The sequence below is a fragment of the Scophthalmus maximus genome, chromosome 3 (genome assembly GCF_022379125.1).
Source record: "Scophthalmus maximus strain ysfricsl-2021 chromosome 3, ASM2237912v1, whole genome shotgun sequence".
In the NCBI taxonomy this organism is placed as follows: Eukaryota; Metazoa; Chordata; class Actinopteri; order Pleuronectiformes; family Scophthalmidae; genus Scophthalmus; species Scophthalmus maximus.
Window position 1 is genome coordinate 9,131,373 of NC_061517.1, and position 5,925 is coordinate 9,137,297.

Genomic DNA, 5,925 nt, shown 5'->3' on the forward strand with positions numbered 1-5,925 from the left:
GACTGTGTATAGTCCATTTCTGTTGGAGCAAGTGGAGCTGGAGTCATCTCACATATCTGTACTGTATGTTCTGTTTATACAGTAAGTGTATTTAAGGGCTAATAAACACACCTAATCAGGTAAGTAGAATGCAATACAGTAAATTTGAAATGTGCTAAAATACTATACCGTATGTTATATTTTCATGGGAGAAAAACAGATCAAAAGCTATGAGATGTGAAGAATTAATATTTTTGAATTCAAGTGATCAATAAGAAAATGTCGGACACCCCTCTTTGTTTTCTACATTTGTTTTGCCACCTGATATGTGAATCCACGGCACATATCGGCAAAGGACCGTTATTGTAGTCTTGCTCAGTAATATGTTCTATTCTTCGAGTTTCTCGAAGCGTCATTCGGCTCTAATGGTTGGCTGGTTTCGGCTATAACGTGCGTTTTACACTCATTGTTGTAATATACCAAATATACAGCAGGCTGCCCCGGAGAAATACTGTGATATTTTAGGAGAAGTACTCTCTTTCTGTGGCGTTCAGAGGGGCAGGTTTTGTTTTGATGTTTTTGGCTCTGTGCTGGAGAAATATCAATAACAGTGACTAATAGCTGCTCTTAAATTCTTTCGGTACAGAGCTTCTGTTATGATGGCTTACTCAGGAGAGGTCAAAAGCCTACATTAGTCGTCACGTGGCTGACAAATGTACATTTTGTTCAGCACAAATTGCAATACAAGACATTTTCTCTTGTGCGGTCCTAGAAAGAAATCCTTCGGCTGCTGTGAAAGCTTCTGTTAATAATGCACACGCGGGGAAATGTTTTAGGAATTAATCAAGGTAATAAATATTCTCCCTTTTGTACCTTTAAAACAAAACAAAAACACTCAGACATTCCCAGTGTCGGAGTGTCTTTAAGTGTGACGTTGCTCTTTAACAAATACCCATAACAATCAAGTGTCTGCAGTGGCTGTGGGTGTATGATGAATGTACAGCAGTGACTGATTCTGGATAACTTTTTTCTATGTCAGTGCTTTAATTTCGTTATCTGTCCTTCTCACATTTACCCAGTGTTGCCAGTCTTGGTGATCATCCCACATAATTGGTAATTATGAGGTGGGTTATGTTTCCATTTGAGTGAAATAATCGTTTATTAGTTAGCCAAGGATCATCTACACGTGGGCAAAAGACTCATTTAAAAGGCGTATTAGTAGCACTGGACTCTGTTCTGTGTCCTACGAACACAAATATTGTGATTAAACACAACTTACTTTGTTGATCGTTACACAAACTGATGTGTGGGCATTCGATCCCTTGTTGGTTAAATATCAGACATGATTTAATATTTCTATTGAGATGGAAGCAAACATACAGCGCTGATGTGCAACATAAGGCACCCCATTAACAAATGACAGTTGGCTCCAATAACACAATTTTAAGTAATTCTTTTGTCTTAGTGGTGAATCAGTTAATTAACTCAATAATCAGCAGATCTGAAAATGAAGATAAATCTTAGCTGCAGGACTAAAGTTAAGCACAGATGAGATGTTCTTTCATCTTTCATCTACTATACATTACACGTACACCTGCATTCTTATATTCAAACAAAATCCTCATCTCTCGGGCGGTTGTCCCTGCAGAGATTGCAGGGACAACCATACAAACCTATACAAACCTTTTTTTTTTCTCCAGAAATGTTGGGGAATCTGAAAAAGTAAGCCAACTGCAGGAATACATCGCCTCTGTTTGACACTGAGCCTCTGAATATGCAGTTGTGGGATATTTCTGTGCCTGCGGAACATGACCGGGTCGCGGGCCACTGACAGACGGGTGTCGCATCCTGTGTTGTTGCCACACAGGGAACCGAGAGCCGCTCTACGGAGCTGAGGTTGGGATGAAGTACAGTAATGCACACCAACATTATCAAGGACAGTCGTGGCTACAATCTCCTGCATTTTTATTTGTGACCTATTTAGACCTGAAGTGACAACATCCTCGGAAAGTGCGCGGCCTGCTGTAGTTTTCTCTCAAAGCAAATCTTCTGCATGTGGCTCTGTGCTTTCTATTAATACTCCTCGAGGGATCATCGAACTGCCACCACAGCACTTGAGTAGTTTGAGTCCACAAATGGACTGGAGCTAATCGATGGCAGCAGCCAGTGGGAGGTAATGTGGGTGTATCAAGACATGGAGTTGAGGCTATTTTGTGCCCTGTCAGTCTCCTCCTTCATCAACCCCCCTCTGTGCACTCTGATAAATAATGTACAGGGAATTAACGTTAATGTATGTGGTGAAAAATGTATAGCCTCGTGAAAACTTGGGAAGAACGGACAACCCTAAGTCATTGGCGTGTCTGTTGCACTGCACTCGGCGGCCCGCTGTTGTGGTTTCTGCACAAAACCACAAGTCCGATCCGTCGCTTTCAATTTCTGAAGTCAGATTAGATAGCTTTGCCTTATAATTGATTGAAAGTGCCACAGCACCTGCTGTTTCTTTGTGCAGAGCACCAAATCGGATAAAAAACAGGGATTTTATAAGCGTTTGGAATAAGTGTCATAACCAATAATTGGGCCTGTAGCCCTGCCAGGTTAAAGCTCTCACTGCAAACAGGAGGCTAATTATTTCCACTGCACACAAACTTTTGACACAAACTTTTCCGAAACGAAAAAACGAGCCCGTCTTCGCGTGCGCCCGAGTGCTTGAGGAGGCGGTAAGTTGATCTGCTACTTAGGCGGGGAAATGGCAGCGAGGGTATGATGGTGGGCAGCGCGACGTGATGTGGACAGCTCAGTAACAGGCCTCATTAGATGGCCAAAGCCCAGGAAATGTGGCACTTTGTTTTCCATTAAGCTGAAAACATAATGATGAAAAAAACCATGAGAAATGTATTGTGTAATATACGCCGTACAGTATTTGATCATTAATAATGTGCTGTGACAGATGCGGTACATCTGCATCTACACATGACACATTATAAACATACTGTTAAAGCCAATTTCCTTTGAGACTATTCCTGACATTATTCCTTTTAAAAGATACGTTGCACCCCAGCAGTGACCAGCTTAAATAGCTTCTAAACACTTGGCCAACAGATCTGCCAATCTTACAGAGTCTTTGTTCCAGTAAAAACTTTTGATATAAAAAACAAAAAACATTATCGACTCTTTAAAAGATTAGCTTGGGCATTTTTCCTTCTCAATTTAGGGAGCGAACTACTTTCTGCATCTTGCAAGCTGACCAGCTGAAATTGCCGGGGGATCTCCGACCGTAGTGTCTGTGCAGTCTCCTGTACATCGTCGTGTTTTAATGGGGTTGTCATGCTACACAAACAAAATTCATTGGAATTGAATGTGGGGGGACAAGACATCGCAGGTTTCAGGAAACACTCTCGGGGGTCATGACCTGTGATGATTTCACTGCAGTCATGCTCTAAGGTCGGGTTTGTCACATGCACTATTTTGTGTAAGGCGTCTGAATATGTTGTACATCACCACTAAATTACATGAATGAACTGATTTGATGCTTTGTGCAAAAAAAACTTTTGGATTTTTAGGATTTTATGAAAAACTCTGGGGAGTACAGCAAAGGGTATATGCAGATAGTGGTTAGAGTTAGTATCAAGGGAACTCATGTCACTGAATGCATTCCCAGCCTATAGGCGACAAAAAACTATCGTCTGTTGTCTGTCTTAGAGAAGCCCTCTGCAGCTCTTCCTCCCACCAACAATGACTGCAGCTCCATCTGGTGAAATAAGGTACATAAGTTCTTCCGAACGCCTCTCAGTGCTGACACGATGAGCTTGTCAGCCCTGAGCTCTGAATGGGAAGTCTGTTCAGAAGCACATGTTGTCGTCCGTCAGGCCGCGGCCGTGCAGAGGTCACATTTTCAGACGGGGTAGTGAGAAATTGTGGCTCTGAGGCACGACGGGGAGAATGGGACAGAAAGACAGATATTACTGCCGTATCAGTAGATGGCAGTAGCATCACGCCGCGGCAAAGGTGCTGATAAATAACCTTTACATGAGATCATCATATCTTCTATGGAAAAAGTAGCCTTGAGCTGTGTTAAACAAAACACGGAGCCGCGGTGATCTTTTATCAGATACTGCGTGTACAGACTACGGGATCCTATATGAAGATGCTCTATTTTGAGTTCATATCGCTTCATGTGAATCAATGTAGGCATCACTGATGTTTGTGCAGATCAGCAAACAAGTGGTCTGCTGCTGTTGATTCCCGTTGACAGTGAAATGTGTCTACTCTCCATGAGTCACACCCATAATTGGAAAATGAGATAAGTTAGAATAGCTGTCAAAATTCAGTCACAGATTTAGAAAGTGTAGACTAATTGCATTTTGCTCCTTATCTCACAAATTGGATCCACTCCAGAGCCGGGATGGAAATCCTCGTCTTCAGTCAAGGAAGGAGCCCCATTTGTGTGTATGGTGTGGATTTTCCGAGGCATGAAAAAAGCTAAGAAGTGGCGGGTGTGTGTGTGTGTGTGGGGGGGGGGGGGTTCATATCCTACTAGGAGAGAAAGCGTGACAGATGCTGCCTTGTACTGGCTCCACGCACTGGCGTTAATGGTGTGGGCAGCATTCGAAGCGGAGGCTTGCCTGCAGGCGCCATGGCCGGCGGCAGCAGACACTCGCCATGCGAGAGGTTGTTGGAAACATTTACATTGCTGTGCATTTGAGTGTAGAGAGGAAACAGCACCACTGAGGTCAGCTTGGAACCCCTCTGCTCTGTAATGTCATGCTGAGCCAACCGCCGCCCGACTTGCAAAGATCACAGTTGAATCAACATGTTGTTTTTGCTCTAAATTATACAAGAAGGCCGCAGCAGGATCGCTGTCACTGTCGTGCACCGTACGGCACATTGCTGTCTGTGGTTTGCGTTAACCTGGGAACTCTTTGCCCTCTGTCGTGCATCTCAGACAACACACACACACACACACACACACAAGATCTTAAAGATAAAAGGTGAGGGTCGCTCAGTACGTGTTTTGCTGTACAGCGTTTCTGTCTTTTGCAGGCATGGTGTGATCTGCCATGTCGCATGTTCGCACAGGATGCTTGTGCAGAGCTCTGGTCTCTGCGTCCTGCGTGCTCGCTGCTGGCCTGACGGCCAGATGGGTCAGTGACTCTGTAGCTGGGGCTTGGCGAGCCCCTTCTGCTCTCTGTGAGGGTCCGCGCGTGGGATTGAAACCCCAGAGACCAGAATCATAGAGGTTGGATCACAAGGTACTGAAGATGGGTCGCAAGCTGAGCCGAGACATTAACGCACACATGCATTCAGTGCACACACAGTCGTCCCCACATAGGTGCGTTTGCAACGTTCATACTGCTACACACTGTTGTACTGTAGGCGATACTGAAGATCTGTCAGAGGACATCACGTTTACAGATTAACAATGGAATTAACAAAAGAACGTGTCTGCAACGCGCTGGAAGCAGAGACGCTCTTTTATCATGTCAGACAAGCTGTTCAGGAGGGCTACACACACTGAACTGTGAGATTTTTCTTGCCATGTCATGTGGAAATTTAGTCAAGTCATCTTCAGCTGTTATTTCAGTCCATTAACTCCATTGTGAAGATACATAATTGATGCAGCCTTTGGGTAGAGTTTAATCAAATGGAGAGTGCTCCACACTCCACCGCCAACTGAAAAATGAGACACGGAATATTCAGCGATGTAGTTTGCGAGCTGAGACTATAATTCACACTTTGAATTGATTCATAATCATTTGACTGTACACCTCCTGCACAATGCCTGAAGAAAAAACTCATTGCTACAGTATCAAGCTTGTAAAGGTAAATTCAAAGGATTAATGATCCTGAACTTGAATCAGCTTTAGGAAGAAGGACACCAAGTAAAAGCACAATAGGGAAACTGTTTTCCGCTGATCTGCTGAGACAAACAAACCAAAAGGGTGGAAT